At 35.2% G+C, this 23,167-nt stretch overlaps 1 long non-coding RNA gene across 1 annotated transcript; it reads right to left on the bottom strand.

Annotated features, from left to right (window-relative positions):
• Window positions 1-2,275: 2,275 nt before the first annotated feature.
• LOC110578319 lies at window positions 2,276-18,280 on the bottom strand. Its single transcript, XR_002480172.1, has 3 exons — window positions 18,271-18,280; window positions 5,477-5,483; window positions 2,276-2,352 (listed from the first exon to the last, which is right to left on the bottom strand). It is a non-coding gene; the product is annotated as an uncharacterized LOC110578319 (long non-coding RNA).
• Window positions 18,281-23,167: the final 4,887 nt, after the last annotated feature.

Here is a 23,167-nt window from a genome sequence, read left to right as displayed (position 1 = left end):
AACCATGAAGGGAAGAGACACCTTGGTTTTTGTGGTTTCTGAAGAATGTATATGTCTATTCAGTTCAAACTTCCAATTCATATTTCATAGTGGAGGTCCGTGTAAATCTCCATCTTCTTTCTAGAAACTATTATATAATTCAGTAGAAGGCAACAGGTAATGTTCTTGGTAAAGAACATTAGTTCTTTCAATTTTAGTGTTTAATTTAGCTTTATTTTTTTAAATATAAATCCTCTTACCTACTAACTTAATGACAAAAGATTTTAGATGAAATATCCATGCTCTTTTATTTTTCTTCTGCAGACTGAAGAGCACCCAAAGGAAGTTGAGTGGGGTATTATCAATTCACTGGGTCTTACTGTCTTATTGTCCTTACTTTTTAACCCTGATTCTACCAACCTTGCTTTTGGCAAAATAGTAAGGTATGATTTTTAACATTTCTTCCAAAGGCTGCCTTCCTGAAAATGATTTCCCATCTGACATGAAGATTTCACACTGAACTACGAAGGGGACTAGTTCTCAAACTTTTTTCCACCTCGACATACCTGAAAGATAATACGTAATTCTTCCAGTAATAGTGGCAAAGCAAGGATTTTTTTTTTTAAAGATTTTATTTATTTATTTGAGAGAGAGAATGAGAGAGAGAGAGCATGAGAGGGGGGAGGGTCAGAGGGAGAAGCAGACTCCCTGCCAAGCAGGGAGCCCGATGTGGGACTCGATCCGGGGACTCCAGGATCATGACCTGAGCCGAAGGCAGTCGCTTAACCAACTGAGCCACCCAGGCGCCCAAAGCAAGGATTTTTTAAAAGGTAAGCAGCACATCCCTGCAGGATGAGGTTTATAAAACCCTGAGAAAAATGTGACATACTTTTATTATCACTTTTAAGTATAGGAACTGTTTCTGGAATTGAAGCAAACACTTCAACTCACTCATATTTTTAATAAATTATTCCTTTTCTAAATTAGTCTACAGGAGACCAGCATTCAGAAGCAAGACCCTATTAAATAGAAGGAGTTCAATAAGGAAAATAAGAGGGGAAAAGCCCTGGTTTTTGCTGAGAAGAGGAGCCATATCACCATAGTGTATGAACAGGTAGAAAGCCCCAGAGGACAGGAGTAGCCTTTGTTTATTAGGCATCCAGTCAAATCGTTGCATAGAGATGGCACTTGATAAATATTTTTTTTCAAATGAATGGGACTAGGATGGATTTATTCAAGGGAATAAAAGGACACAGAAAACCTTAGTATCTCTTATAAATATAAAAACCCGAGAGATTATCTCTCCCACTGCTCCATTTAAGAACTTTGCCTAGTAACACCACTAACAAGGCAAAGGTGAGAAAATCATAGTAGACTTGCTGAGAGTTCAGGTAGCAGTTTGAAATGCTGAACTATGAAAGCTAAAGAAAAAGGTCAAACTGTGCTAAAGAAAGGCACATTGAGCAGTCTCCTCTTTAAACTATCTAAGGACATCCAGTGGTCATCATTAAATATCACTCTATAGTGCTGTCTTTTCTGATGGGAAGCTGCGGATTAGAAGGAGGGCTAGAATATAAGGGCAGCAAGAAAAATGAGTATTTCCCTGGAAATTTACCTGAAAACTATAGTAGGAGTGAGCTACACACACACACACACACACACACACACACACATTATCCATTTCCCCATACATGTTATTGTATATATAGGCATATATATTTTATATTGTATATTTACAGTGTATATAGACATATATACACAAAAACATATATGGAAAACTGGATAGTGTCTATATGCAAAATATATAAAGATTATATATCTGTTAAAACTACAATCACATTTCTGTATCTGTAAACATTAGGAATGTGTAAACATTGAGAACAAAGTGAAGTGTAGATCATTGAAAGCAGGTTCACAGCTCTAAACTCATTATCACTCTGGGTATGTGCTCATTGAATGGAATGGCCAAGTCGTCAGCTTGCTTTCTACCTCTCTCCCCACCACCATTCCTTCTTTTCATTTTCCTTTTTTATTTTCTAGTTGATTTCCTACCCTATTTCCATCCAGAAGTCTCTGAAGCTCTTCCTGCCATGCTCTGTTACACTGGGTGGCCATAGAGAAGAGCTCTCATGCTTGAGCCTTGGATAAGATTATTCCTCTAACCTTCCAGATGCTTCTTTACCATGCCACACTGCCTCGCCATTGTTTGAGCCCTGTTTTAGGAGGTGCTGTGCTGATCAGGCATCTCTTACCACAGTGTGGGCTGCAACTCTCCACCCTCCATTCTCTGATCCTCCTATCTGGATTTTCTTTTTCTTTTTTTTTTTTTGTCTTTTTGCTACCTGCTATATCTAAATATTCTTTAGCTAAAAGCTAATGTTACTGCTTTGCCTTACCCAATCCAACTCTTTTCCTTTCACTGGGAAAGCAGTTATGCTCGCTGTTATAGGTGATTTATTTGGGTTAGTTTACCCACTAGCAACTGACTCAGGCTTTTATCACACTTATGTTCTTATTTTCCTTTATGTTTTCAACTTTTCTATTTTATTTTGATTACCATGAAAAATAAGCAACATATTTTCATGTTGTAAATGATCAAATAGACCACTTAAAAATGTTTAGAAATATAGGAAGTGCTATTAAAGCTGCAGCAGAAAGAGTTTAAAGGACTATCCCACCTGTCTATGGCTCAATCTGTAAAAACTTGTCAGTGAACACACACACACACAAACACACACACACATACACTTCAAATGTACGATGAGTTCAACTGGAATCAAGACATTGCAACCAGAATTCCTATCTACTTCTGTAATACTAGTAGGTGGTTGGAGTTACATGTTTTCCTCAAAATTAGTAGGTCTGAGGAAAAACAAAGAGGTTTATTAACCAGAGGGAGAACATATTCAAATAAATCTGTTGCCCCATAAAGCTAGCTTCCCAGTGAGAGTATGATTGAAAATGCAATTATGGTTTTCCATTACTGTAAAAATGCTTGGGTAACAAAATTAAAGTATTTAATTTTTAAAATAGGCAAAATACTCTCAGCATGGATATATCTGGGTTTGTTTTTTTTTTTTTTTTTTTTTGAAAAAAATTATATGTGAAGTCAGGGTTATGAATAGTGTAGATGTTTTCTAGGCATTCAACTTGAGATAAAGAAAAAAATTAGAGGCGCCTGGGTGGCTCAGTCATTACACGTCTGCCTTCAGCTTGGGTCCTGATCCCGAAGTCCTGGGATTGAGGCCCGCATCGGGCTCCCTGCTCCACGGGAAGCCTGCTTCTCCCTCTCCCACTCCCCCTGCTTGTGTTCCCTCTATCACGGTCTCTCTCTCTGTCAAATAAATAAATAAAATTTTTTTTTTTTAAAAAGAAAAAATTAAAGGTGAATGATATTTAATTGATGTGAGTAGAAATCACCCTTGTTTCTCTGCTATTCAAAGGAATGTGGACAGAGGGAGTGGGTCCTATAATTAACATAATTTTAGTACTCCATGTTGGAGAAAATCTAGGTAGTTATTGTGGGTAAGAAAGCAGGGATAATGAAATATGAATAAAAATATTGGAAAACTTTTTAGATGATGGGTTATGTTCCAAAACCACATTCTAGTAACCTATAGACATTAAAGAACAATAATGTATTGGTTTTTATTGTTATTGATTTGTTGCCATGGTGACTTTTTACAATGATAGGAAAGCAGTGTAGTGAAAGTGATTTACATTTTAGAGCTTGTGATCCAAATCAAGGATGAGTGGCCATTGGATAGAAATTACAGACCTTATTTTCATTTTCTTTACATGCTATTTATTATAGTTTTACATTTATTTTGATAGCTGTTTTTTGTCCACACAAATTTACAAATTTACCATGAATCCAGCTATCTGCAATATTCAAGAGAGAGAGTTCATCTAGCACAACTGATAGCACTGGGGAGCAATGGCTAATACAGAGCCTGAACACAGTATGGAGAATATTTGTTATAGGAATTGAATAAAGTGGGGTGAGATCTCAGTGATAATTTGCACTATTGTCATGGATGAAAATTTTCTACATTGAGACCTTGCTCAATTGCTCAGTTACTGAAAGGGCCAGAGAGATCATGCTGATTTATAAAAGGAATGATTGAAAAAAAAATGGGGTTGGGACAAACAAGGCCAACTATCTTGAAACATCCTCCTATTGTTCCAACATATAACATTGCTGAGTGCAACGGGCTCTAGGCTCTGTCTCATAGGACATGGTACAGAGGGTTAGACATGTGAGATGCTTGCTTAAAATCTTTATTAAAAAAAAAAAAGTCTACATTGTGAAGCCTCCATGTCACTGGAGAATAGACACATTATGCAGTTCATTACAGTTTGCAGACTGTACTGTCTAGGGACCCCAAGCCTAGTGGGAGCTTTTATAGCAGAATCCTTGGCAGGCATTTTTCTGCAGGGAAAGTATTCCCATTAGAAAAACTGAGAGTTAGGTGGAGAGGCTTTATGAGAACCGCTTTCAGAGGTGTCACAAGAGGACCACAGCACAGTATAATCAAAAAGGCACTGGACTGAGAACCAGACGGTACTTCTAATTCTGGCCATGCCATTAAACCATCCGTGTAACTGCAGGTTGGCCTCAATTTCCTTATCTGCAAAATGAGGACTTCAGACTAAACCATCTCCAAGGTCTTTTCACCTCTGAAATCTTATGATGCTTTTCAGTGTTACGCTATGTCTTTATTTTCCCAGAGGGATGATTCCTATGACTAACTGGAAATAAAGCAAAAGCTTTTACTGAAAAAGGAATTGGTAGGCAACAACTCATTTGTCTTATAATATTTCTTCAGAGACATTCTGGAGCATATCTTTTTGTCAAGTATGAGATTTTCTTAAAAGACATTTAGTACTAACATATATCAACCGTAGTTTAGGAATCTTCTGAGAAAAGAAAAAAAAAAAAACCAGCACAGTCATAAATGGTAAATGGTAAATTGTAAGTTTCAGTACAAAATTATCAAAAGAAAAGTTTAAGCACCAAACTATTTTACATAATATGAAATACATTTATTTTATTTTATTTTTTAGAGAGGGAGAGAGAGTGTGTGAGCAGGGAGGGACAAATGGAGAAGGAGAGAGAGAATCTTAAGTTGGCTCCACATCCAGTGCAGAGCTGGACATGGGGCTCGATCTCACGACCCTGAGATCATGACCTGAGACGAAATCAATGGTTGGATCAGATACTTAACCAACTGAGTCACCCAGGTGCCCCAATATGAAATATATTTAAAACTCTTCTCCCTCCATAAAATACCTTTTTGGGGGAGGTTTTTTCATTATAAAAAACTAATGGTGTGGGGAAAAAAATGAGAGGGCATTTACAAACCCAACATGAATTTGAATCTTTTAGTAGCAAAATAATTCTAGCATGTTCTATTGATTTTACTCTCCTGATGTTTGCATTTTAATTTGCCACAGACTAAATGTTTGTGCCCCCTTAAAATTTACATCTTGAAACCTAATCCCTAATGTGAAGATATTTGGAGGTGGGAGCTTTGGGAGATGATTGGGTCATGAGAATGGAACCCTCATGGATGAGATTATTGCCCCCAAAAAGATGCCCCTAGAGAGCTTCCTTACCCCCCCTTTTTTTTTTTAGATTTTTATTTATTTGTCAGAGAGAGAGAGAGAGAGACCACAAGCAGAGGGAGCAGCAGAGGGAGAAGCAGGCTCCCGCTGAGCAAGGAGCCTGATGTGGGACTAGATCCTAGGACCCTGGGATCATGACCTCAGCCGAAGGCAGATGCTTAACTGACTGAGCCCCCCAGGCGCCCCTTCCTTGCCCCTTCTACCACATGAGAACAATAAGAAGATGGGCTTCTATGAACCAGGAAGCAGGCTTCAATGGTCAGTGAATCTTTTGGCACCTTCATCTTAGATCCCCAACCTCCAGAGAAATAAATGTGTGTTGCTTAAACCACCTTGTCTATGGTATTTTGCCTGAGCAGACTGAGACATAAATTGGTATTGAGAAGTAGAATAACAAAAACCTAAAAGTGTGGAAGTGGCTTTGAAGTGTGTAATAAGTAGAGTCTGGAAGAGTTTTGAGGTACATGTTAGAAAAAGCCTATGTTGCTGTAATGGACCTTTAAAGGTGGTATCAGTGAGAGAGCTCAGGTAGAGAAGGGGAGAACAGAAGAGGAAACCCCCATCTTCTGAGAGAACAGCTAAGTAGTTGGGAACAGAACGTGGAAGTGTTGGATGGAAATGAGGAACATGTTATTGGAAACTGGAGGAAAGGCAATCCTTGTTATAAAGTGGCAAAGGATTTGGCTGAATTGTATTTGTAACCTAGTGTTTTGAGGTAGAACTTGTGAGCAATGGCGTTGTGTATTTAAGGAAATTTTTAAGCAAAATATTGAAGAAGTGGCCTGGTCTGTCATGACTGTTTAGGGTAAAATTTGAGAAGAAAGAAATGACTTAAAGATGGAATTATTAATCACAAAGAAGCAGAATTTAAATATTTGAAAAATCCATAGATCTCCATTTCTTTGGTGTCCGTTACTGAATGTTTACTGTGTTCCTTTGTGGGTATCATGTTTCCCTGACACTGTGATCCCTGCAGCCATAGGTGTTTCTGCATTTGAAGAAGCAGTCACTCTTTCCGGACTTTATGGACTGACTTCAGTAAGGAAAGACTTCACCTGCGGATGGGGGTACCCTGGAGTGTGCTGGGAAACTGGGTTCAGTGGTGAGGGGTGCCAAGTACAGTGATGTGTGGCAACTCCAAGTCTGGGGGTATGGTGTTTCCTTGGATCAGCCAAATGGGGTCCATGATATCAGAAATACAGGATCCTTGGCAGGGAGAGCTATTGGAGGGTCTACAGGTCCAGACTAAGCTACTCCTTTAATATTTGGCTTAGAACTTATTAAATCAACAAACACTTTCCTTAGAAGTGGGGTCTTACAAATATTTTCCTGAGAATTAACAACCCAACGGCAGGTAGGGGAGAGGAAGAACAACGAAAATTTTAATTGAAAAACCCCAACAAGCCCAGCGTAACACAGACGTGTGTGCCTGTCATGTTTGAGTGATCCCGCACACAGTCTAAATCTACAGCCGTGTCTACCTGTCACTGTCCCGTTGCCTCTGGGACACAGGTATCTGTGACTTTTGTCCCTGCAGCACTGCCGTGCTTGAGCCCGGACGAGCGCGCTCCTGGCACACGGCACCGGCCCCTGCAACTGTGCACGTTTGACCCCAGCATGTACCACCATAGATGGTCCTGCCACCGCGCATGTTCCTGCAACCAGTCCCTGGCATCAAGCGTGTACGCCCCATCGGCCCCAGCCCCAATGCCACCTGCCATGGTCCCCTGCCACTGAACCTGGAGGTACCAGTGAGGACCCCACAGCCTTTGCAGTCACTTTTTTCCAGACTTTATGGATTCCTAGCACGTCATCTCTAACTAGATTGATAAATTGACATCTATGACTTAAACCTTCAAATTAATACAGAATATTAGTAGCTATTGTGGGTTCTTTGTCTTATTCTTAATTTTATTGAGGGGCACTTTAGACTGTAGCCATTTCATATAATGTTTCCTGATGATTTCTAATGAATACCATTGATTGTGTTAAAAGAAAGTTAGTACTAACAAATGTGAACCACAGCTTAAGCATCTTCAGGGAAAAGAGAAAATAAAAAGTCGTTAATCGTAACTTGTAAGTTTCAGTACATAATTTTCAAACAGGAAGCGTAACATAAGTATCAAATTATTTAAAATGATGTGTAATATATTCACTTTTCCTCTTTTATTTACATTGTGAGAAATTATCAAAAATTCCTGAAATGCTTTTTGTTTTATTGCATTTTAAAGATTTATTTATTTATTTGACAGAGGGAGACACAGCAAGAGAGAGAGCACAGCAAGGGGAGTGGGAGAGGGAGAAGCAGGCTTCCTGCTGAGCAGGGAGTCCAATGTCGGCTCGATCCCAGGACCCTGGGACCATGACCTGAGCTGAAGGCAGACGCTTAACGACTGAGCCACCCAGGCGCACCGTTTTATTGTATTTTAATCTAAAGAAGTATCCTTTGCCATCTCTATATTTTTAATACATTAAAGTTTTATTTGGAGCCAACTTCTTTGTATGTTCCAGAGGCATAGTACAATGACATGTGGATACAGCTTATAGATTTAAACTGTGTGTGGGATCACTCAAACATGAAATACATACATGTCTGTGTTACTTTGGCTTGTTTTTTTTTTTTAATTAAAATTTTTGTTGTTCTTCCTCTCCCCAACCTGCCATTGGATTGTCGATTCTCAGAATAATGTTTTTAAAACCCCATTTCTAAGGAAAGTGTTTGCTGATTTAACAATTTTTCTCTGCATTTCCAAAGTGTTTTGTTTTATGCATTTCTCGACCTGTTCATCATCTTGGTGGGACCTCATATTTTTCACTTAATTTTAAATCACTTTTTGCCATTTCACTTTAGATAGGTTTTTCCTTAGCAAATTTTACTGAGTGTATATTTACTTATTCAAAACTGAGTCTGTCATTGAATATCATATTATTCAACCCATTCCTTTTCCTAAGTGATATATTTGGTCTCATTCCTTTGATAACGTATATTTTATCCCACATTTAAAATGTACTATGAATTTATTGTTTACTTTTTTCTTTCTTTGGAAAATATTGTGTATTGATCAAGTTTTCTAAAGTTGTATTTATTTTTACAAATATTTCTGCTTACAATCACAATATTATCGTATATTTAGAATTAACCAAAATTTTGAATCTATTCACTGACCATCACTATTCGTCACACACAGTATCTTCTATGTTGGAATTCTTTCTCTTAGTTAATATTCATTCTACTGGAGAAGATCCTCAAGTAATTACCACATAGAAGCCTTTTGAGTGATGTACTTTCTAAATTATTGAATGTCTTACTGTATTTACTTGTAGCATACACATATATTGGCTGAGGGTAGAGTCTAGTTTTTTAGTACTTTCTTCTCAAATGTCTGTAAATATTCATTCTTTTCTAGATTCCAGTATTGTGATGACGATTCTAACACCAGTCTGTCTTTTTTTTTTTTTTTTAAATCTCCAGAGGAAAGGTTTATTTCAAGGCTGATAAGTCCTTGGTGAACTTCTCCACCTTTAAACAGTGATTAAATTTAGAGTCTTCCTTAAAAACCCAAAGCCACAAATGTATCTGGGCTTTTCTTCCAGATTCATTAGTTAGATTACACTTTACTTTTTAAGAAAGGGCAGGAGAAGGAATAATTAGTATAGACTTGGGCTGCCTTCCTAGAATCTTCCTAAAGCATATTTTTCTGATCCTAATAGCCACGGATGATTGTTTAGTTTACCACTGGAGGACAAAATTCAGAGGAAAGCACAATTCGATGTGTTTACTTGTTGTAATAATTTATCTAAAAAGTTAAATGTATATTCCCCCCCTTTCCTGTAAAATGTCACAGAAAGTGCCAAACCAAACAAGCAAACAATAAAAATATCAAATACCAAAAGGAAAGAATTTAAAAGAAGCCGAAGTGTCTAGATCAGGGACCATTCTAATTTTCAGTGCTTAAATAGGAATATTTTATAAGAAAAAAAATGTTGCCTCAGATGTTTTGTTAAAAACATAATTAGTAGGAAGAAAAGAACAAAAGCAGTAGCCTTGAATAACAGCTACTTCCTAAGAATTGAGTAAATGAGGCAGAAACCCAAAATCCATGTGTAATTGTAGAAATTTCTTAACATGAATATAGTGATGGGTTGTTAACCATTTCCCCCCCCACTGGCTCCAGATATGAACATAACTATGAGAATCCTCAGGATATTTTGTTTTATATGAAGCATTAATGCATTTCGATATCACTAACCAAATGCGAAAGAAAGCAGAGCATAAAATGGCTAATCAGGCAGGAGGAACTTAAGTTTAAATGACAGTATCTAGAGACTAGCAGACCTTGTCCTGAAATGGCTGAAAGTCTTAGGCAAAAAATAAACAGCAAACTCAAAGAAATAATGAGAGCTTGAAACTCATAGCTTTACAACTCCTCTTTTTATATGATTGCCCTGCAAAGTGATTTAAATATAGTATTGCAGAAAAAAATAAAGTGATGTTCCTGGACACTAAGGTATGTTTCTGTGTGTCTCTTAACTGGATGGAGAGCCCCTGAAGTGTATCATAGTATTTCTAAGCTACCACAGAAGTTTCACATAACCTGCAAGTCCCTGCCTCTGGCATTCACCAGACACACAAAGACATTATGAAAGACATTATGAGAGGGAAGCTAGACTTCCCTTTATCTAATAACAGCTCCCCAGAGAGGATCCCAAAGGCACTAAAGACTTGCTCACTAGTATCACAGAAAGAACTAGAAATTGTCTTTCCTTTTCCTTTTTAACCCCATCCTCTATAGCAAGAAGTCGTCTTGTGGCTCCACAAAACCCTCAACCCTCTAGTCTCCTCTGATATATGACAGGATGAAAATCCCTACAAAAATGAAAAGGGACCTTTGGTTTTTTCACTGCAGACCACAATTCTTCTAAGTAACCACAAAAACACCTCACGCTCCTATAAAAAAAAGTCATGATTATAGGCTGCAAGAAAGAATTTAAAAACTACCTCTTTTTTTAAACAGCCTTTTGATGTGCAAAAGCAAAATTACAGTATTGCACACTCCACTATCCACATGTTTGAATAGGTAACAATACTCATACAGCTTGGAAGTCGCTGGAAGAAGGATGGAGATAAGTTATCATTACTCTATTCTTTTATTTATATTAAAACTGAGGTCCAGAGAGTCTATGTGGTTTAATTTCCCAAGATCATTATAATTGGTGATCAAAATACTATAAAGGATGTGAAAATACTATATTATTAACACTGAGGATTTGTATAAGTAGAACATGTGTGCCCTTGGGAAATTTTTAACACTAATTCATATAGATTCATTTTAACTAGGTTCTCAGTTAATTTTGTTTTTCATTTCTTTTGAGTTCCAAGTAGATTCTCCATCTTAACCATTCTTCTCAAGGTCCTAGATCCATCTTCTTTTTACCATCATATTTATCTTACCTGAATCTTTAGTGCTGAATATTTAATCTGAAGAACGATGATAAGAACACATTATCTAAGAGACATGTAGTTGCTCCTTTAACTCAACATATGATGCTGTGCCTATCTCCCTCTAAACCTCCTGGTACCTTTGTCTGTATCCATACTCTCATCTACCATATAATGTCAGAGGAAAATGTAGATGTCCTTTCAAAGCTAACCCTGAGCTCTTTTGTACTTTCCTTCAAAACCTCACTTTTCCTACTATTAAATCTCTTCTTTTAAGTCCTATCAGTATGCCCCTTTCTACTGACTCTTTACACTCGGTCATAGCATAACTAAAATTCTCCATACTTTTCAAATCTTCCTTTGGCTTTCTTGATGCTGCACAAGCAACACTTTCTTTCATTCAGCATTCTGTTTAACACTTTTACAGTATATTTCCACGATCTCCTTTCCTTTAGGACTGGTTCCTGCAGTTTCTAATAGACAACGCTTTCTCAATGCCCATTCTTCTGTACCTCTCTAATGCATTTGGTAGAATTGGCCATATAGAAAACACAAAGATATATTTAAAGTTCTCATTGCTTCTCATTAATTATTTATTTGGAGTTTATTATATGAAATCACTTTGCTATGTCCTATAGATTATATACAGCCTTTAATCACAAGAAAATTGCAGTGTGGTGGTAATACCCAAGAAAGGGCATTGTGTGTAGTACAGTGTAAATAATTCTTGGTTTATTAAGGGACTGGAATGAGCATAAATCTCTGGTAGTATTGGATGCTGTTGAATACCATCTACTTACCTTTACTGCTCCCACAATTTCCAGAGCACTACTCTCTTCTTAATACTCCTATTATTTTATTACCCCTTTCTAATCTATTTCATTAGCTTTTCTCCATCTTCTGCCACTTCATTTTGGCTGGTAACAGGTTCTAGATCTTGTCCTTTCCCCTGCTCTACTTATACAGTCTGCGTCATTATGTGTTACTTCCACTAGCATCTAGATGTTGGTGACTTCTCTATCTCTACTATCATCTATCTATATCTCTATCATCATCTCACTCAGGACAATTTTTTCTACTCTGTTAAGGTATCTTAGAATTATCTCAAACTGGACTCGTTTCTATCTGAAAATCACAATTGAGACATATTTTTTTTTTCCAAGCTCACTGCTATTAGCTTCATACAGGCTCCCGTAATTCATTATCTGAAATAATATAATATTTATTTTTAAATTGAACTTTAAATATTTTGATAGGTAGTATATTCACATGATTCAAAATTTACAAGGCACAAAATCATATATTAGGAGAAATTTCCCTTCATTACTTGTCTCCTAGCTACCCAATTTCTCTCCAAGACAATAGCACTCTTCTTTCTAAAATTATTCCATGTTATAGCAGAAAATAAGTGTATACTCATTTTTTCTTTGCTTTTCTTTTAACAAAATAATAGCATGCTATGCACATTTTTGTGCCATTTTTCTTTCACTCAGTGCATCCTGGAGATTGTTTTATATCACCACCCAAAGGGATTTCTTTGTCGTTTTTTAAATGCATATGCTTCCTTTGTATGAACGCACCACATTTTATTTAACAAGTAACCTACTGATGGACCTTAAGTGAGGTAAAATCTTTTACACTTACCATGTTGCAACAAATAATCTTCCATATGTGATTGCTGCAAATATATTTAACAGGTAAATTCTTAGGGTTAGAATTGCTGAATCAAAGAATATATGCAGGTGCAATTTGGGTAGAAGATGTCAAGTTGTCCTCCTAGAGAATATTCCAATCTAAAATCACCTCAGCAATGACTGAGAATACCTGTTTCCCCAGCATCCTCATTGATAGAGCAAGAAGGCAAGTCTTTCAGTCTCTGACAAATGTTATCTCAGAGTGGTTTTTAATTTCATTTATAGTAAATTTCTAATTGATCTCTTATCACTCTCGCTTGCACTTCTTTCTGAAACAGTTCAGATTCTACTCTGCTGCCTACAAATATAAGAAAGTCCAAACTGGCAAATAAAAGCCTTCCGTTTTCCTTTTTAGTTCCATCACTTGTGATTACCCTCCACGATCTCCCAGCTCCACGCTTCTCAAGTTACCACATCTTTTCATGGATTTCTCAATTTGTGTTTTTGTTTCTCTAGGAAATGCCCTTGTCAGTTTCTCTTATTTACCTGGGAAATATCTACTTATGCTGTCTGGATCTACTATGTGACCTCCTTAAATGCAGTCTTCTTGAATTCCTTAAGCAAAGTTAGTCGTGGGTATTTCCATACTTCTTTAACATGCTGTGCATTTTACTTTTCTTGCATACTCTTGTAATTATCAGTTAATTGTATGCTTAATTCATAAGCCTTGAAGTTTCATATGATTTCAACATACTTATTAATTTCAAATTGCAGGGTAAATCGGGTAGTGCCTACTTTAAAGAAGTGTAAAAAATGTCCAATAAAGGGAACAACAAGGAAGAAAACAGGTAATTCTTTGGTGCAGGTGAGAGTTGGATTAAGTGTACAAATGGTGAAGGAAAAAACGAATTGTGCTGTGTGATATGAACAGAACCGAGAGAGAAGAAATGAATTTGTAAAACATACACTAAGTAAGAGAAACCTGAATATCGACCAGCAAAAAGAATGGTAACATCAGCAAACCATGCTTTTTGTCCCAAGCCATTGACAGAGAAGATCAACACATAACTTATTTTTAAATATGTTCAAACAGGTGTAAGGGAAGGTGGTATGCAGCGTAACTTTCCTCAACTGGAAGTAAGGAAGTTTGACAATGACCGCGTTGTAACACTGCAAATACCACGTCTATGTTATATTAATATTGGTAAATGTGAATTTGTGCACAAACACACAAATCTGTGTGTGTTGTACAGTACTAAATATTTTAAATACCATCTTTAGAAATAAAAAAATATAAAATACATAATATTTTTGAAATTAAACTATATGCATTGGCAGATATTCCAATCCTTTTCATGTTTTTACTGTAAAAAAAAAATAGGATTGTTACAAAGCTGCCTGTTCTGATGAATTTTACAAAGAGAACATTTTCTTGAATATGATTTTTGTAATTATCTGTCTTCCTCCTTTCTTTTCTCGCTTTTGAGTTTGAGACCCTTGAAATTTGTTGTTTGGTAAAATACTATGCATTTTGCCCCTACCTGTGGAGAATGACAGGGATTTGTTCATCTTATCAAGGCTCAATTATGTTCCCTTGTATGTTAAGCTGTAGATTAAAGGATTAGAGAACTGATCCTTTCGCTAGACAGGAGAGGAGAAGCCCAAGTCACCTGCTCACTGCCATAGCACTTACTCGGCAGAAAAACCGGGGTGGAAGAAAATGCTGGCTACATCCCCTGTATCCATTCCCTTGCGTCCATAGTTTCAGAATTCCTATTTGCGGGGGCGGTGGTAGTGGAAATATGTCGAGATTTAAGAACAATGCATGTCCTAGATTTACATCCTGATAGAAATAACACAAGTTGAAGCTCTGACCAATGAGTTATGAGTGGAAGTGGCTGGGTGAAGTTTTGGGAAAAGTTCTTTAAAGAGATTTAATAGCTAGCACATGCTCTTTTAATAATGGAATGATGGCTGGAGTTCCAGAAGTCTTGAGAGCATGAGGACAAATGTCCACTCTAAACAGGCTGGAGGGAAATGCTAGCCCTTTGTGTATGTGTTCCTAGGGATATTTAAAATGACCTGAAATCTTTTCCTCTGGTGTGGTTCTGAATATACATTTAAGTTAATTTTTGTCATCTTGCTTTTGATTTTGAAACAATTTTTCTTTTTTAATATTTATTATTGAAGCATATTTGGCATACAATATTATATTTGTCTCAGGTGTACAGCATAGTGATTCAAGAACTGTATACATTATGCAATGCTCACACGACAAATGTAGTCACCATCTGTCACCATACAATGTTGTTATAGTATTATTGACTATATTCTTTGTTATACTTTTCATTTCCATGACTTATTTTTGTTTTTTAAAATATTTTATTTATTTATTCACTTATTTATTTAGAGAGTGCAAGCGGGGGAGAGGGGCAGAAGGAAAGGGAGAGAAAGAATCCCAAGCAAGAAACCCAAGCAGACTCCACACTGAGCATGGAGCCTGACACGGGACTCAATTCCATGACCTTGAGATCATGACCTAAACAGAAATCAAGGGTTGGACACTTAACTGACTGAGCCGTCCAGAAGCCCCAATGACTTATTTATTTTATAACTGGAAGTTTGTACCTCTCAATCACCTTCACCTATTTTGCCCATCCCTCCACAAACCTCCCCTTTGACCACCACCAGTTTGTTCTCTGTTTTTATGAGTTTGTTTCTGTTTCTGTTTTTAATCGTTTTTTTTTTTTTGTATTGTTTTTTAGAGTCCACATACAAGTGAAATCATATGGTATTTGTCTTTCTCTGACTGACCTATTTCGCTTAGCATAATACCCTCCAGGCCATCCATGTTGTTGCAAATGGCAAGATATCACTCTTTTATATGGCTGAATGACATTCCATTGTATATACCACATCTTCTTTACCCATACATCTATTGAGGACACTTGGATCGCTTCCATATTTTGGCTTTTGTAAATAACATTGCAACAAATATAGGGGTGCATATATCTTTTCTATAGTGTTTTTTTTTTTCTTTGGGTAAATACCCAGTAGTGGAATTACTGGATCATATAGCATTTCTACTTTAAATTTTTTGAGGAATCTCTGTAGTGTTTTCCACAGTGGTTGTTCCCTTTTCCTATATCCTCACTAACACTTATTATTTTTTGTCTTTTTGATACTGGCCATTCTGCCTGGTGTGAGGTGATATCTCATTGTGGTTTAGATTTGCATTTCCTTGATGATTAATGATGTTAATAATCTTTTCATGTGTCTGTTGGCCATCTGTATGTCTCTGGGAAAATATCTATTCAAGCCCTCTGCTCATTTTTTAATTGAATTGTTTATTTTTTGGGTCAAGTTGTATAAGTTCTTTATATATATTTGGATATGACCTCTTATCAGATATATCACTTGCAAATATCTTCTCCCATTCAGTAGATTGCCTTTTTGTTTTGTTGATGACTTGCTTCCCTGTGCAAAAGCTTTTTAATGGTATAGTCCCAATAGTTTCTTTTTCTTTTTGTTTGTCTTGCCCCAGGAGACATATCTAGAAAAATGTTGTCGAGGCTGATGTCAAAGGAATTACTGCCTGTTTTCTTTTAGAAGTTTTATGATTTCAGGCCTCATATTTGGGTCTTTAGTCCATTTTGGGTTTATTTTTGTGTATGGGCTAAAAAATGGTTCTGCTTCATTCTTTTGCATGTAGCTGTCCAGTTTTCCCAACACCATTTATTGAAAAGAATACTTTTTAATTGCTTTTTGTAATAACTTACCTGTTTTCAAAGTCTTAACTGCTATTCTAATCCTTGAAACCTGTTTTCTCCAATTGGCAACTATTTTTAGAATTTTATATATAAGCAACTGCATTATTTAGTAACAGTTGTATTTTATTCTAGATATTACCTATATACTAAAATTTTATGAATACTTTTAGTTTTTCCTTTGTTTTTTAGAGGGGAGAGGAGTAGGAAAGACTCTTTTCTAATTTTTCCAACCTATGAGCAATATTGAAATTAGCTTGTAATTTATTTTTCCCCTCTCTCCCTCTCTATGCCATCTAATTTGAAGTAATATTTATTCCTAGTTAATTCCTGTAAGTCAAGCATTAACTTATTCTACTTTTCTTACATTATCTCCTTTGATTTTGATAGTTGGTAATCTTAAATATATGATTCCATTGTCTCTGGCAAAAAAATAATGTTGCTGTCAAATATCTGATTACAAACCGTTTCCCTGATAATTAGCATGATTGTTTTGCTTGGACACCCTTTAAAAAATTTTTTTTTTCCTTTAAAGCTCAATAGTTTTACTAGAACAGTTCTCATTTCTGGCCATGATGGGTTGATTTTCCCAAGCACATGGCACAACCTGTCAATACATATTTCTTATATAAAACATTTTAAAATTTATATCTTTTGTATTTGTTCTACTCCATTACCCTCCCCCACCCCAGGTCTTTGCTTTATCTTATATCTGTTTCTTTTTCTTTCTTTCTTTCTTTTTCTTTCTTTCTTTCTTTTTCTTTCTTTCTTTCTTTTTCTTTCTTTCTTTCTTTCTTTCTTTCTTTCTTTCTTTCTTTCTTTTTCTTTCTTTCTTCTTTCTTTCTTCTTCTTTCTTTCTTTCCTCTCTCTTTCTCTTTCTTTCTTTCCTTAGTTAATACAAAATAATCACCTTCCATTTTCTACCTCAATTGTTTACTGCTTAAATTCACTCGTGTTTCATCTAGTTTTATCTTCATTTGTGATACTTTTTTCTTTTATTTATAACTTTTTCTTCTCAAATCTACTTTTTCTCTTATCAGCTTATCAGTTTTTCTTTTTTTTTTAAAGATTTTATTTATTTATTTGAGAGAGAGAGAATGAGAAACAGAGAGCATGAGAGGGAAGAGGGTCAGAGGGAGAAGCAGACCCCTTGCTGAGCAGGAAGCCTGATGTGGGACTTGATCCCGGGACTCCAGGATCATGACCTGAGCTGAAGGCAGGTGCTTAACCAACTGAGCCACCCAGGCGCCCCATCAGTTTTTCTAATTCCAATTTATGTTGTTTTTTTATATCCTATATAATTTTCTTTTTTGAGCCCTTTGAAAAGTATGATCTTCTGCTGCTGTGGGATGATATTTTATTCCTGACTTTATTTTCATAAAACATCATAAAAAATTTGATCAAGAATTTAGTACACTAGTTCCTCTCTAGTGTAGATTCTTCTACCTAAAGTCTAAATAATATCTTTATGGTTTTCTCAGTGCCCATAGTCAGCCCTTTGGAATATTGGTTTCTCTGCCTTTCTAAGTTCTTTGTCTTTGTAGTACCTTGGACTGTTTATAGTTCTTTTCTAGTTTTCCCATTTTATGCTAATCTTCAGGATCATATATCCATGCCCCAGCCCTTTTAAACCAAACCTTGGGCTTTCTTCCAAGTACAAGTATATTACATTAACCTTAGTTGATATTGTGGGCTTAGAATTTCATAGTCTAAATTATTTTGCCACCAATAAGACCTGATTCAAATAATCCCTCGCGGGGACTAATAATGTTACAGCTTATTGTGTGGATATTTAATTTAAAGGCTGTATTAAAATAGTCACAGATAGGAGGAAAGTGTAAGAAAAAGTAGAATATATGTACATTTTATAGAAAATAATTTGGCTTAGTCATTTGTTTGCCAGAAAATCTTCACATTGACTTTAGAATAACAATGAAATTGACATCATTATTACAATACCAAATATTAACATAATATATGTATCATTTACTGTTTTCCACATACCTTGTAGCTATTACTCTTTTCAGTACCACAGTGCACAAAATTTTATTATATTTTTTAGTTTGTTTAATAGAAATGGTTGTGACATGAAGAGACTGCATTTGCAAACTTTTGGAGAGATCTCCATAAAAATGCATACTGAAATTTACAACAAGTATAAAGAGTATATGCCCCTCATGCTTTACTTGCCATGGACCCAGACATTTCATTATATTCCTGAACTTATCAGGGATATTTAGTATTTAATAAGGAAAGAAACTTGCTAGGTGTATTTAAGTACCTTTTAATTCACTTAAAATTAACCTGTTCTTTTCATTATTAAGAGTAATTTCATGAGAATGTTGTATTCAAACTAGTTTCCACAACAATGGAAAACTCCAGGTACCTATTAAGTGAGAAGTATTCTCTACCTCGAACTGCTTGTACTATGTGCCATTACCACAACTAGACTGAAAAGAATTTTTTGCTTTTCAACCAGCTAATGTTTCATTTTCAAGCTAATTCTAATCAGGATTTTAGTCAAATAGAGAGCAGCAACATGTCATTTGACACTTATATAAAAATGGAAGAAACACCTGCTTGAATTACACTTAGTATCAGTTAATAGACTCTTTTTCTACACTTCTTAAATGACTCCCAAGTTTAGAAAACCATTTCCTAGGAGAAGCAGTTCCTCAATTTAAGTCACCACTGTTGGTAATGTATAAACTGCAATTTACAAGGCTTACTAAGAGATGAAAATATTCTTATGAAAAAGTTAACATGATTTCATTGTATTGCCCTCCAAATTCCCCATTTACAGGGCCTTCATCATTTTTCCTTTTCTAAATTTTAATACTAGGACAGGAGTATCGTGGAGTTGGATTTTCAAAGTAATTTGTTACTTTGTTCCCTCTTTGCTCTTAGTTATGAAACTGTCCAAAATGATTTGACCACGTGCTACAAGAAAAGTTTTGATGTGACTACCTGGAAGTTTACGTTGTGTTGGAACCACTGAGGCATGTGTGATTGAGTGTCAATGGGACATGTTCTGGTGCAGTCATATATGGTCTCCATTTCGTGCATTGTTTCATTTAGGTTTGCCTTGCCATCACAGTGTGTGAATGGCCCCAGGCAGAGACTATATATTAGAAGCTTTCTGTAATCTCACTCTTTCCACTGCTGTTTTAGGTGACATATAAAGTGCTCAGTCCTCCTTCACTTTCTCTCCTCGATAACTAATATCTTCATAGTTAATCTTTCTGATACTTTTCGTATACATGTGCAAACATATGCAAACATAGATTGTATAAAACAAAAATGGGATATATATATATATATATTTTACAGACACATGTATGTCCATGTACATATTTCTATAGTTTTTTGCTGTTTTTAACCTTACATATTTCATTTGAATAGCTTACATATTTGTTTTGAATAGCTACAAATTATTTCACATTTGCATAAATTGCATATATATACCAGGGGACTAATTTTATTTTTTCCTAGTAAATAGCAATTTTCTATAAATCATTATCCTTTTATTAACAAAAATCATGCATACCTATGCTATGAAAACTCAAATACTAAAATATTGTATTTAATAACATAAAACTTTCTCATTTAAAACCATTTATAGAATTATCCAACACTTAGTGAAAGTCTATCTCTTTTAATAAATCATATTGTACTTTATATGGAGGTTTATGTCTGAATTCTTTAATCACTTTAAAAATTTTTCTATACTTGTGCCAATAACAAATTGATTATTATTGGGTGTAAACATATTTTTATAATCTGGGCTTAGAGAAAATGTATACAGCTTTCCAACTTCCTCAAGAAAGAGATGCCTCATCATTGTAAGACCTTTTTATATCTGTCAGTAAAAATTGGCATTTAAATTTTTATTTTTTCATATAGGACTTGCATCTTTCTTTTAAAGCTTATTCTTAATGATCATAGTTTGGCTGAATCCCATGGGCCTTTTTATTTGATGATTTTGTCATTCATTTCTAAAGCATTTGTTATTTTTGGCTTTTCCATTCTTCTCTTCAAACTAAGATTTTATTTAGAAGAGAATTTGCCTTTGAATATTTTAGTGTATAGATTTTTTTTTCATACCATCGATTTCTAATTTTTTAAATTGAGTTTTTGTCTTTGCACTTCGGGATGGGTTGTGGCTTGATACATGGTTAATTTTCACAAATATTCCATGATATCTTTTTTAAATGTAGATTTTCTGTTAAAATTTTCTCTCTTGTGCCCTCTTGCTCTGCTGATTTATGAGAAGTCTGTTAAGTTTTTCTACTAAACATGGTATATCATTTACCAATTTCCCCTATCATTTCCATTAGTGTTTGCTCTCTACATTTTAAAGCTACATTTTTAAGTGAGTAAAAGCTCTTTACTAATTCAGCTTCTTGTACTTTTTATTCTATCAGATTTAATTGTTACGTCTTTTCCTTTACCTTTATTTTCAATCCTTGGGTTATTTTATTTCATTCATTTATCCAGAAAAATACTGTATATCAGAACTTTTGAAAATTGTGATATAAGATTTCTTATTAAGGAAATTTATCCACATTCACATTTATTACTATTACACTATGTTAGACTTAGCAATGGCATCTTGTTTTCTACCATTTTTTTTTGCTGTTTTTTTTTTTCCTTTCCATTATTGTTGGATCAATTGAGAATTTTGAGGTAACATTTCTTTTTACTTGAATAGTTTAGAATTTATGCAAATAATTTCTATTTTTTTCTGAGAGTCACCACTAAATTATTAAACATATAACCTTAAAAATAGATTTTTTCATGAACATTCAAGGTTAATCGGTATCTATACATTATTTCCAAAAAAGACAAGAACTTACCCTGTTTCCTGCTAATGCTTGCCACTCATTCCATGTTGAGATCATCTATATCTTTTGTTAATTTTAAAAATATAATGTCACAACAATTACTTTGACATACACTGATGATTTGCTACTTTCATTGCACCCCACTTATGTGGAGTGTATATTATTTATAAATGGTAAACTCGACTGTGCATAAATTTAAAGTTTTCTTAGCACTAGATTTATTTTTATCTCAAGGCACCAGTTCTAAGCAAGGCAAGAAACAACCGAGTCACTTTCAAGCAGACTTGGTCAAATAAAATTTTGGAATTTTTTCCGCTTCTCTCTTTCCTGAGTTAAATATGAATAGGTGGGGCTAGCAGCATAGTTGAATGTTAGTGGAGAACAAGTGGTGGGAAGATAGACTACATACTTTCATATATTTTTGGCATACAGAAATGTAAGATTGTCCCCAAGATTTCTGCATCAGACTGTCAACTACTCAATAAAAATCAAGTTAGATTGTTACCAAACTAATGATAACTCTAACATGGAAGTGTATTGTTGTTATTGTTATTTTTTTCCATCCACTTGTCAATCGTGAAATAGAAAGATATTTTATATTCATTTTTATTCTTTGCCAAGACACCTATTTCTTTTCTTCCTGCACCAGTTCATTAAAAATAACTATTAACTGGGTATCTGCAGTGAATAATAACAGTCATTATATTCATTATAAATAATAAATATGTAAGTAAAATGTATAATAAAATAATAAATGCATAAATAAAAATATTCATTACTACTCTGTCAGACATGGTTGCTACCTTCAGGAAACGTGGACATCAGTTAGTGAGGTAAGTGATAAGACTTTACAAAGTTAATACAGGAAGGCTTGAGTCCTAGTTTAGAACATCACTGAAAAAAGCCATGCAAACATAGATGACTTACTGTCACACCGTTAGTAACCAGAGGATGAATATTAGTGGAGTTCAAAAGAGGGCAAGACCATTTCCCTCCATAGACATGTTGGTAGCAAAATCTCAACCGTACCTTAAAATACAACAGTGGAGGGCAGGAGGTCTTTCCATGTGGATGAACTGACAGAGCAAAAGTAAAGAGATAGAAAATAGTTCAGAGATAGAAGGTAAATCTCTATAATTCTGGTGTAAGATGATCTTTTAAAGTGATACCTTTCTAAATTTAGAGATAGCTAATTATGCATAGCTCTCCTTTGAGACACATGGTGTCAACTTGACTGCTCTAGTTCGGGCTAAATCACAGTGGGTACTTCAAAACCATCTATTTAGGTAGCCAAAATTGCAGCGCAGAAAAGTCTGTATTTAGTTTATGGAGGCACTGGTGTGAGAGAGGTGTAAGAGAGATGTGATTTAGTCTAAATCCTAGGAAAATAAATGGACCCCTGCTACTCTACCGACTGACTATGAATTTAATGAGAATGTGCACGCCTACAGCTTCAAAGACTGCATGTCCATTATGAGTTTTCATTTTTTGCACTAAAATTAATGAAATCAATGCCTTCAATCCCCATGTTGAAGAACTCCTACTGAATTTTATATATCAAACAACGTTTTTCCGAAAAACCTTTCCCTGATGAAAACTTATCTTTGGAAAGAATAATGTTTCTTATCCAAAATATGAGTTGTCAAGCAGCCGAATTAATCATAAAATAACAGAGAAGAGAAACACAAGAATTATAACTATTTAATGCCTTTCATATCTCACTTAAACGATTTAAGTGTCACACTTCATTGGAGTGAAAACAGTCAATGGGGAGAGGAGACCAATACGGATGTAAACTCGAATAGTAAAATACAGGAAATAAAGGATGGTGCTTATTGATGTAGGAATGGAATGGAGTGTATCTTCTTACTGTAA

Source organism: Neomonachus schauinslandi, chromosome 5 (assembly GCF_002201575.2).
Source record: "Neomonachus schauinslandi chromosome 5, ASM220157v2, whole genome shotgun sequence".
In the NCBI taxonomy this organism is placed as follows: domain Eukaryota; kingdom Metazoa; phylum Chordata; class Mammalia; order Carnivora; family Phocidae; genus Neomonachus; species Neomonachus schauinslandi.
Note: the sequence above shows the minus strand (reverse complement) of the source record. Positions and strands in the feature narration are given on the sequence as shown.